Source organism: Ursus maritimus, unplaced genomic scaffold (genome assembly GCF_017311325.1).
Source record: "Ursus maritimus isolate PB19 unplaced genomic scaffold, ASM1731132v1 scaffold_26, whole genome shotgun sequence".
NCBI classification, from domain to species: Eukaryota; Metazoa; Chordata; class Mammalia; order Carnivora; family Ursidae; genus Ursus; species Ursus maritimus.
Genome location: NW_024425119.1, coordinates 40,427,418 through 40,439,170, shown reverse-complemented (window position 1 = coordinate 40,439,170; position 11,753 = coordinate 40,427,418). Strand labels below are relative to the sequence as shown.

Sequence of the window (11,753 nt, the reverse complement as noted above, 5' to 3'; positions counted from 1 at the left end):
CCGTCTTAGATCCCGGAGGTCGCCTGGGGGGGGGGTCTTCTGGGCCTGCTCCCAGCCTCCAAGGATTCTACTGACGGGAAACAGGTTGTGTAGGAGCTGCGGCCGAGAGCCCGAACAGCCGAAGCGAGAAACAGGAAAGGGCCACAGGAACCAGCACTAGTTGGGGCTGTGGAAGCTGAAGGGTTAACCCAAGAGCCAGCGGTTCCAAGAGAAAGGAGTGGGTTCTTGGGAATCTGCGATTTGTGAGGACACTTCTGAGAGTTGAGGGGAACAGGGTTAGGCCCCAAGCCTTGGTTTGTTAGTTCATGGACGTGTGTGTGTGTTTGTGTGTGTGTGTATATATATATGTATATGTATATGTATATGTGTATATATATATATATATATATATATATATATTTCCAAAAAATGCTTCCAGAGCCCGCACGAGAGTAGAAATCTGGTAGGGATAAGGCGTGGTGGAGCCCGAGGCTTCCAAAGTATGGAAAGGTGTCAGATTAGTTGCAGAACAGGCCTTGGAGGCCTGAGATGGAAGGAGGAGTGGTCATTTTGAAAGGATGAGAGCCGTAGGGCTTAAAAGAGGACACCTGTATTGAGCCAACTTCTAAGTGAGTTTAGCAGAATCACAACGTTCTTTTCCTGACTGTTGTTCTTGGTAAAAGTGATTTCACGTTTCTTTGAGTGAGTGGTTAGTATCGGCTAAGATACCGTGTTCACAGAGCGCTTGATGTGGCGATTTTATAATGTGGACTTAGCGCTGTGGGTGATTTTGATCCCATCTACTCAGACTCCAGGAAAGGAGACTTCTTTCCACGTAGGTCTCAGGTAATGAGGATGGCACTTTGACATCTATTGTTCGTTTGGCCCTTATGTAGAGCAGAAATGCCCTTTCTAGGATGGGAATATATTGCAAATAATCTGTTACTCTCTGAAAAATTAATATTATGTGTTTTGGATTACTTTTCAAAACTGCCTACTATTTCTGACTAATCCTTAATAAAGCATTTTTTGTATGTAGCTAGCTTGCCATTCATCCATTTATTCATAGTGTTTCTGTATTGTTACCAAAGTGCTCTGTCAGACATTCATGTACAAAAATAAAGATGTTTTTAACTGAAGCAAATGAAACTGAAAGATCTAAATGTCTTTCCTGGGTCCTTGGGAACTTAGTGTTGCAGTTTTTAAAGTATAGTCATTGTATTAAGTATTCCTGGGGTAGGGGCACAAACCACTTTTCCCTCTTAGGAATATCCTAGGTCCAGGTACGCTCCACCTTGGCAACTGTATCTGAGGACTGAAAAAAGAGAAAGACAATATAATGACTAAAAAGGAAAATACACAATTCAGGACAGAAAATTTTAATTGTCCTAGGAAAAGGTTCTCTGCTTTTCATATAAATATATGCCAACATGGAAATTTCTTCATGTCAGTGGTAAGAGGAAATAGCTTGTTGCTTGTAAATACCCATTTCATATAAACCTGCATATATCTTCAGATTTCCAGAGTTCCCTCCGATGACTGTGAAGACTTACTATATATCCCCTGGCAGAGCCACTGGAAAGGATCCTTTACCTGTGGGAATTCTATCTGAATGTTTCTATGGTGCTCCAGTGTCAGGGGAGTAGGGGTGGATAGGGATACTGAGCTTAAAGCATTCTAGTATGATATTCCTTGGCTAGTAAGGTCAGGCATCTTGTTCATCTCATGTTTGATCTTAGGAAATTTTAACCCTAGAACCCTAGAAGCAGTCTTGCTATTTTGTTTCTTTTTATAAAACCTACTAATTTAGCAGTTGAATTGACTGCAGGATTATCAGTTCCTCTCTTGCTACACTGGCCTTCCATAAAAGTAGTAGAAGCCACTCTTACAGTATAGTAAAAAACGTATTAGTACTATTGGTGGGGTGCCTGGGTGGCTCAGTCAGTTAAGGGTCTGCCTTTGGCTCAGGTCGTGATCCCAGGGTTCTGGGATCAAGTCCCACATCAGGGTCCTTGCTCAGTGGGGAGCCTGCTTCTCCCTCTGCTGCTCCCCCTGCTTGTGTTCTCTCTCTGTCAAATAAATAAAATCTAAAGAAAGAGAGAGGAAGGAAGGAAGGAAAAAGAAAGGAAGGAAAGAAGAAAATATTGGTACTGTTAATTGTCTTTCCTACGTTTTCTCATTTTTCAAATCCTGTCTACTTGGTTTCTAGAAGTGATTCATGTAGTAATCATAGACTGTAAGAGCTAGAACTCCACAGCCTTTTTTTTTTTTTTTTTTTTTATAGACAGTAAACTAAGGCTTAGAAACATCCTGCAGCTTTTCAGAGGTTTCATACTCCCTGGGGGACGAACTAGAACTAAGATCCAGGTTATTTTCCCAAGCCACATGCTCTTTCGTCTGTATGATATGGCCATCTTTTCCTGTTCCTTAAACCCTCTTTCAAGGATTAAGGTTTAACCCCCTCTTCCTAGTATTCTAGGATTTGGAAGGCAAACCATGCTCATCTTATTCTTGGTTATTTAATAGAATGTATTTGACTTAAAGACTATTTTTTTTTCAAGTTTTTTGTTTCAAATTGTTCTGCATATTTTAGTGAGTCTTATACTATGCCCCTTGATAAATCATTGCTTTTTGTTCTGTTTTAAGAATCTCCCAAAGAGGGACACCTGGGTGGCTCCGTTGGTTAAGCTGCTTCGGTTCAGGTCATGATCCCATGGTGCTAGGATCGAGTCCCATGTCGGGCTCCTTGCTCAGTGGGGAGCCTGCTTCTCCCTTTGCTTGTGCTCTTTCTCTCTCTCTCTGTCTGACAAATAAATAAATAAAATCTTTAAAAAAAAAAAAATGAATCTCCCAAAGAATAGGGGCCCCGGGTGGCTCAGTCAGAAGACCATGGGACTCTTAATCTTGGGGTTCTGGGTTCGAGCCCCAAGTTGGGTGTTGAGATTATATATATATACCCCAAATGTTTTTTTTAAATCTCCCAAAGAATAAGCATAGCACTTACGGTTTGGTCTTACTTTCTCATCCTTTTCATCAACCACACTGAGCATATATATTTTTTTTAATTCCTCCATTCCCTGGAGAACTACATCTGATAGGGATGACTTGAAAAGCCACCTGACCATAATAAGTAAAGTGTTTGTATCTAGCTAACTATTTTGCTGAAGAATTGCAGGTAGGAGATTACCTACCAAAAAGTGGAGGCTTTCCTCTGTGGGCCTCTGCTGAGTGGTTGTATTGTGGTGACCTGCACCTTGCAAAATGCATCAGTAATAGCATGTGGTCAGTAAATACTTATTGAGTGTTTGAGAAGGGTCCATCCTCATCTACACAGATGCCCAGAGGAGTGACCAGAATCTAGATCTTCAACCTGAAATGTTGGCTTGACTGAGAGAGGCAAAACTAAAATTCCTCTGTTTTGGTTAATTCATCATACTATATTTGCATGTTGTGCACCTTTCTACAGCTTTTTTTTCTTTCTCACCCCCCCCCATACACATATTCACACTACCCTGTACCCTATCAAAACAGGGACAAGAAATTCTTCCACGTGTTTTTTTTAAACTTTTCATATTAAGTTCACGATAAAATTGTTTGAAATTTAATATCTAGTCACTTGAGCACTTGTTTCTTGGGATCAAATAGGAACTTGAGTCTTAATATTGACACCATCAGAGCTATATAGGCTCATTTGTTTTGAATATGGTATTGCAATAGCAATAGGAGCTTTATGTTGCCAAAGAAAATTATTTTGTGAATTATGCAGGAGCTAGATTAGAGCTGTCCTTGCTGCTCATTCATTATTCTAGTCCCCTCTTCTCTCTTGTTACTTCCAAAGCAACCTCACTGGAGTATGTAAAGAGCCTTCTCAATACCATTCTCTGTCACAGGAGACTTGAACAGACTGACTTGCTGGCCTGTTGTGTAACTGACAACAAGAGTAGTGACTCTTTTTTGTGTGTGTGCACATTTCTCCGCTACTCATTTTATCTTCCTCTTGTAAGCCTTGCTACCTCTGCTACATACTGCCTTTTTTTTTTTTTTTTCTTGTTTTCCCTCACTTCCGCTAAGTGGAGGAAGAACTTTCTTTCCTCTCCTTGACAGGCCTGCTGCCCTCCTCCCAGATGCGTGTCAGGTCGCAGCATTGTGACCCAGTATTAGTGGGTCCTCCAGACAGGGTAGAGAGGCTTTGGGAAAAATGGACATAGCTGCTGACAGGCTGTGAGGGAGACTGCCCATTCCACTGCATCCCTAAAAGTATTCTGTTGGGCGTTATTGGATTGTAAATCACAGAACCAAAGCAGGTTTGCAGATCCAGCAGAGCAAGATTGGAAAAGACAGTCACATGGCCTTGCCCTTATCTAAGAATCCACCTCTTAATAAGCTCCAGACGTCAGAAGCCTTAAGTGTTCAGAAGCTTTATGTGTTCATCCTCTCTCTGGGGAAACTTTTTTCCCCAACCCTTTGTGTGCAGTGGGTGTTAATGCTCTGCAGAAAACTCTGAATACTGTCATGCCTGAGGTCAGGTTCCTGACTTATCCCTAGAGACAATATATTCGTCACAGAAAAGAAAAGTCAGATATTTTTGCTTTAGCCACTTCCTGATTCAGAAAACTAAGATCTCCTAGATGGGTTAAGAAGAAATTAACGAAGAGGAAGCAAGCAGGTGAAATTTGCACCCTTCTTATAGAGTGGAAAGGGAGATATAGCTCATTCTGACTTCCTCTCCAGAGGTACTTTTAGGCCGATAAAACCTGCCCTTTACTGAGTTTTGGACTCTTTGTGCTTGAACTCACTTCTTCTTAATCTTTGGGGAAGTTAATTGAAATGTTACAGCAAAAAGGGTTAACCATAATCATTTCTAACTTAAAAAAAAAAACCCAAAAAAATCAGTTTTCCTAGAAACAAAAACAGTTTTCCCAGATGTGAAGAATTCTCTCTGAATTATCTAAAACTATGCTATTAAGTATAGTAGCCACTAGCTTTTGGGGATTTCAAACGTGACTAGTCCAGATATGTGTTAGTTAGATGTGTTCTAAGTGTAAAATACACACAGGATTTTGAAGACAGTGCAGGGAAAAAAAAAAAAGAATGTAATATATCTCAAATTTTAACATTGATTGCATATTGACGTGATAGTATTTTTATTTTTATTTTTTTTTAAAGATTTTATTTATTTATTTATTTATTTAACAGAGACAGCCAGGGAGGGAGGGAACACAAGTAGGGGGAGTGGGAGAGGAAGAAGCAGGCTCACAGCAGAGGAGCCTGATGTGGGGCTCGATCCCAGAACGCCGGGATCACGCCCTGAGCCGAAGGCAGGCGCTTAACCGCTGTGCCACCCAGGCGCCCCGACGTGATAGTATTTTTAATATATCAGGTTCAACAAAGTATATTATCAATTAATTTTACCTGTTTCTTTTTTCCTTTTCTGAATGTGGCTGTTAGAAAATTTTAAATTATATATGTGGCCTGTATTATATTTCTACTGAGCAGTGCTTATGATAAGTAATTCAAACAAATATTTATAACTGAAAAGAATTTTAAAGTAAATTCACATTCGATTCATTTTTTAGGACCAGAAGGTGATCAGTGCTAAGTATATCGGACCATACTTTCAACAACAGGTTTTTCTAGAAATTGTGGTAAAAATAGGGTTTTTAAAATGTAAATCATTTCCTGATGATATAAATGACGTTATAGGCTATTTTGAGTAATCACTGAGTGATTGACAGTCTAGCCAAGCATTGGTCTGTAGTTTTGCTTTTCTGCGTAGGTCTTCTTAGTTGAGTAGTTAATGATCTGTAAACAAAAAAGTTTGTCAAGTAGTTAAATGTACATGGGGTGCTGCACAGCCCTGATAAGACATTAAGAATAATCACAGTATTTTATCTCTTCTCAAAATTATGGAGTTTCTTAAAAAGGGTATTCCTGGGGTGCCTGGGTGGCTCAGTAGGTTAAGCGTCTGCCTTTGGCTCAGGTCATGATCTCAGGGTCCTGGGACTGAGCTCTGCATCGGGCTCGCTGGTCAGTGGGAAGCCTGCTTCTCCCGTTCCACTCCCCCTGCTTGTGTTCCCTCTCTTGCTGTGTCTCTCTCTGTCAAATTAATAAAGTCTTTAAAAAAGGGGGGGGATTCCTTGTATTCTTTGGCTTTTGGATAGTGTCAGCAGTTGTAAGATGTCTCACTTAATAGGCACAGACGGTCTCAAACCCAATCAGGTTGTTGTGGTTATATTTAATTATTCTTGGGGAAATTTCCAGTTATACTGAAATTGATTAACTTGAATTTCTGCTGATTCCCCAGAAATCAATGACCTTCTCCTACATGGAGCTGGCAGGTTATCTGATCACCCAGGAGGACAGGTGGGCACATTTCCTTGAAACACTTCACCTTTGAGAATCAAGTTCCTACCCATTTTCTTTTTTCTTCAGCAATTATTTATTGAGAGCTTAGTATATGCCAGATGTCAAATTTCGTGCCATGATAAAAATGTGAGTAAGGCATGGTGTCTATTCTTAGGAAGAAAGCAAGAAAATCGGTTTAAAATACAGTGTAATAAATGTATGCATAAGGTTATTACAGGAGTTTGGAGGAGGTGGGATCACTTCCTTTTAATAGTTAACTAAAATATAGGCTTAATGTCTCACTAACAAACACTTGTTTCTTGAACTCTAAAGGATGGTAAAAAGTTCTTAAGGAAGTTTCTTGTTAACCTTTTTCTCTACCACCTCTTGGCACTTGCACATTTGTATGTTTCTACTTTAAGCAAATACATTAAGTTGCAGTCACTTGCTCATTTAAAAAAGATAAATTATGTGTAAAGACGGGGTGCCTGGATGGCGCAGTCAGTTAAGCATCTGATTCTCGATTTTGGCTCAGGTCATGATCTCAGGGTTGTGAGATTGAGCCCCCTACCCGTCAGGCTCTGGGCTGGGTTAAGCACTGGGCGTGGAGCCAGTTTAAGATTCTCTCTTTCCGGGCGCCTGGGTGGTTCAGTTGTTAAGCGTCTGACTTTGGCTCAGGTCATGATCTAGAGTCGTGGGATCGAGCCCCGCATCAGGCTCCCTGCTCAGTGGGAAGCCTGTTTCTCCCTCTCCTGTTCCCCCTACTTGTGTTCCCTCTCTCGTGGTCAAAAAATAAATAAAATCTTTAAAAAAAAAAAAAAAGATTCTCTCCCCCCTACCCAACCGCCTCCCTAAAAAAATAAATAAAAAATTAAAAAGATATGTGTAATGAAAGAAATGTATGTATATAGTTGGAAAGGGAGGAATTCTTTAACAGTGAGAGTGTCGGGGACCTCCAGCTGTTCTTCAGCCACACTTTGAGAACAGCTGCTCTATAGCAAGTACAATAGTCACTAGCTGCTATACAGTGATGCTACAACTTAGTCTTAAATTGTTCTGTCTGGGGCGCCTGGGTGGCACAGCGGTTAAGTGCCTGCCTTCAGCTCAGGGCGTGATCCTGGCGTTATGGGATCGAGCCCCACATCAGGCTCTTCCGCTATGAGCCTGCTTCTTCCTCTCCCACTCCCCCTGCTTGTGTTCCCTCTCTCACTGGCTGTCTCTATCTCTGTCGAATAAATAAATAAAATCTTTAAAAAAAAAAAATTGTTCTGTCTGAAACATTTTAACATACATACTGTATGTAATTCTTACTATCTCAAGACTTATGTCCCTCACAGTGAGGTTAGATGTAAGCAGGATGCTGATCCTTTTCATCCCAGCACCTGGTAGGTACATCAGATCACTCAGGTATTAGTCATCTTAATGCTTTAAGGCCCTGTTACAGGTCTAAGTGAAGATAACTTTGATGAAAGTGGGAGAAGGAGGGAAGAATAGTCTGCTATAAATCCACAGTGTGTGCTTTGCCATGGTTTAGGATAGTATATATCATAGAGGCCTTTTTCTTTTTCATCTGCTTCTGCTTTAAGAACAAATTTGCTAGGGACGCCTGGGTGGCTCAGTCAGTTAAACATCTGCCTTTGGCTCAGTTCATGAGTCCAGGGTCCTGAGATCGAGTCCCTCATCGGGCTCCCTACTCAGCAGGGAGTCTGTTTCTCCCTCTGCTGCTACAACACCTTGCTTGTGCATGCTCGCTCGCTCTCTCTCTGACAAATAAATAAATAAAATCTTTTAAAAAAGAACAAATTTGCCAATTAAAAAAAGTCCTCAAAAGAAACTGCAAAGAATACACATATACATACAACAAATGTGTATAGCACATATGTTTGTAGATAGCAAATCCTATCCTCAAGAATTTACTCAGAAGGGGTACCTGGCTGGCTCAGTCGGTAGAGCATGTGACTCTTGATATTGGGGTTGTGAGTTCAAGCCCCATGTTGGGCATAGAGATTACTTAAAAATAAAGTCTTTTTAAAAAATAAAAAAAGAATTTACTCAGAAAAATACACTGACATGGGTGCATATGTGTAAGGGATATACAAGATAATGTATGGTTGGGAGTCATCAGCACATAAATTAATAGTATAATTTAGTAATTTCTGCACTTTTTGTTCTCAGCATTCTTTTTCATTCTTAAAATTTATTGAGCATGCCTTATTCCTATTAGTTTTTTCCGTATTTGAAAATAAAGTTGAGGGACACCTGGGTGGCTCAGTCAGTTAAGCATCTGCCTTGGGATCAAGTCCCACATCTGGCTCCTTGCTCAGTGGGGAGCCTGCTTCTCCCTCTGCCTGCTGCTCCCCCTGCTTTTGCTTGTTCTCTCTCTCTCTCTCTGACAAATAAAAAAATAAAATCTAAAAAAGAAAGTTGAGAAATTTAAGAAATGTACTTATTATTTCATTAAGAGTAACAGTAATAGTCATGTTACATGTTAATGTGAAACATAAAAGTAATTTCAAAAATATTTAGAGAAAACAGCATTGATTTTACATTTTTGCAAATCTCTTTCATGTCTAGCTTAATAGAAGATAGTTGGATTCTTCTCTTCTCTCTGGCTTCTGCATTCGATCTCTTGTGATACATTGTTTTGGTTGAAGTATATAAATAAAAGCTGGCCTCACGCAAATATGTCATTGGAAAGGAGAAGTATTTTTTCTTTGATACAACACCAAAACACAATAGTAGTTTCTTTTTTTTTTTTTTAAGTAGGCTCCATACCCAGTGTGGAGCCTAATGTGGGGCTTGAACTCATGACCCTAAGACCAAGACCTGAGCTGAGACTAAGAGCCAGACACTTAACTGACTTAGCCACCTAGGTGCCCCTAAGTAGTAGTTTCTTAAATGTTAGTTGCATGATGGAATTTGAAACCCTATCAATGAACTTTTCATTCATGTTAAAACCCATTGGTCTGTCTTAAATTTTGAATGGCTATCAAGGATTGGTCACTTGGCCTCATTACATCCAAGAGAGCAAGATGGGTCACCAGGAGCTCTACTGGAGCCATCCGAGTAAATCTGGCAAGAGTTCTCATGCCTGGGGCACCTGGGTGGCTCAGTCAGTTAAGTGTCTGCCTTCAGCTCAGGTCATGATCCCAGGGTCTGGGATGGAGCCCCACATCAGGCTCTCTGCTCAGTGGGGAGCCTGCTTCTCCCCCTCCCTCTCCCTCTGTTGCTCTCTCGCTCTCTCAAATAAATAAAATCTTTAAAAAAAAAAAAAAAGTTCTCATACTTGCCACATCTGCTCAAACCAGCATGGTCTGATCTGAAAATACAGCCTCGGTATGTGCTGGCATTGTTTCCATCAGTATGCGAAGGATATAGGCTTCATTAAGTTGGATTAAGTGAACTTCTTGAATGGTCATCTGCCTTAACTGCAGATATCCAAGATACCTATTTTCATGCTAACTCGTTTTACATAAAATAAAAGTACTTCAATAAAGAAAAAGAAAAATACAGGTTCACTGAGTTATATAGATCTCCCAAATGTCAATACATTTCTTTATATAGTATTAAAAAATCATATTAGTTAATCTCATCAGAACCATTCTTATCATGAAAGCTTGAAGCATTGATAAATTGTCAAGCTCAAAGGTGAATGTAAGTTCTCTAAAATTCCAATTTTCACTTGAAAGCTTGAATTTTATCGTTGGCAGCAGTTTTGTGTTTTTGTTTTTTGTGCGTGTGGTTTTTTTTGGATGTGACAGGCTTATTTTACTCATTTTCAGGAAAATATTTCCTAAAACACAGATCCAGATAACCTTGGTTTGTCTGTTGGCCATTCTTTCAGGTACAAATGGTATTCTGTGAAAAAAGTGATTTATTTCAGGGCACAACTCAGTCGAACAAGTGTGTTTCCTTGAGAAAACTATATACTTTGGTATGCAGCAAAAGTGCTTTCTGGGTACTTCCCATTTTATCACAGAATGCTTTTTAAAAATATACTCAAAGGCTGAGATTGATTAAAATCAATCATTTGTATTCTTCATCAAGGACATTCTTAAGTGAACTGGCTTAAAAAAAAAAAAACAACTAAGAGGACATAGCAAGGAAGAATACAAAAACTACTACTAGTTTGCTGCCACTGCCTTGATTTATTCTCAAGTGTTATAAGTTTCACCTTCCATTGCTTTGCAGTATCATTGCAAATGTCAACACAGTAACAAAGGCAAATAATGTCTTAAACGTATTTTAAAAATAGTTTTTACTTTGTGGGCCTCTAGAGAGTATCTCAGAGACCCTCTGGGGTCTGTAGACTATACTTTGAGACCTTCTACTGTATTTTTGAGTAAGATCAACCAGAGTGAGTAAAGAGTGAGAAGAAAACCTGCATAGAACTCTGAGGAACAGCACATTTTAGCAGAGGGGAAAAAGAAACCCAACAGGAGGTAAGAGGTATGACAACCTTATAGTATTTGATAATATCAGTAGTTAGTGTTTAATAAGTACTTTGTCCCAGGCACTGTTCTGAGTGCTAAACATTGAGTCCTCATAGTAACTTTATGAAGTAGGTGGGTATTCCAGTTATCCACATTTTACAGGTGAAGAAAAGGGAGCACAGAGAAAGTTAAGTAGCATGTCCAAGTGACTCAACTAGCGGTGCATACCAAGCAGTCTAGTTCTACTGCCAGAGAGACGGAGAAAACTAGGAGGAGTATGCAGTAAGGAAGCTAAGAAAAAAGAGCCATTTCATCAGGGAGGGCATGGTCACTAACATAGAATAATGCTGAGTGGTCAGGTAAGATGGAGGACGGAAATGCATCCATTTGATTTCACTGTAGGGAGGTCATTGACAACTTTGGCAAGAGCAGTACCAATGGAGTGGAGGGACAGAAGCCATATAAGAGAGGGATGAAGGCTGGGAATGAGTGGGAGTTAGAAGAGAAGGCTTGAGGAGAGAACTTTTCCCAAAAACTTCACAGTTGTGAGATGGGAGAGTGCCAGAGGGTGTGAGGGGCAGGGAGAGAGCTATCAAAGATAAGAAGAACTTGAGCATGTTTAAGTTCTGATGAGAAGAAAGAAATAGTGAGGCTGAAGATAAAAGAAAAAAAAGTAAATAGAATGAAATTTCAGGAAGAGAATGGATCTGAAGCACCGGGATCTTAGTTTTTAGAGTGATTCTGATGCCAAAAGTTGAAGGGATTCCCTTCTCTTAGTCAAGATGCTTAAGAATCTTAGCGATTTCCACTTCCTTCTTCTTCCTCCTTCTGTCTTCCACTCCTGTAACTCACTACTCTCTCTAGAGTCTCTGTTCTACTGGAATTTCTTTGGTGAAGGTTAGCACAGGTCTCCCAAGTTGCCAAATCCAGTGGATATTGAAATCCTTGTCTTACTTGATCTCTGCCTCATTTGATCCTACTCTACCTCTGGCCTTC

General features: G+C 40.0%; 1 protein-coding gene across 4 annotated transcripts in view; it reads left to right on the top strand.

Annotated features, from left to right (window-relative positions):
* The window catches only part of CERS5 (ceramide synthase 5), a 29,387-nt gene that overhangs the window by 617 nt on the left and 17,017 nt on the right, over positions 1-11,753 (top strand). The gene's annotated exons all lie outside the window — the stretch shown is intronic.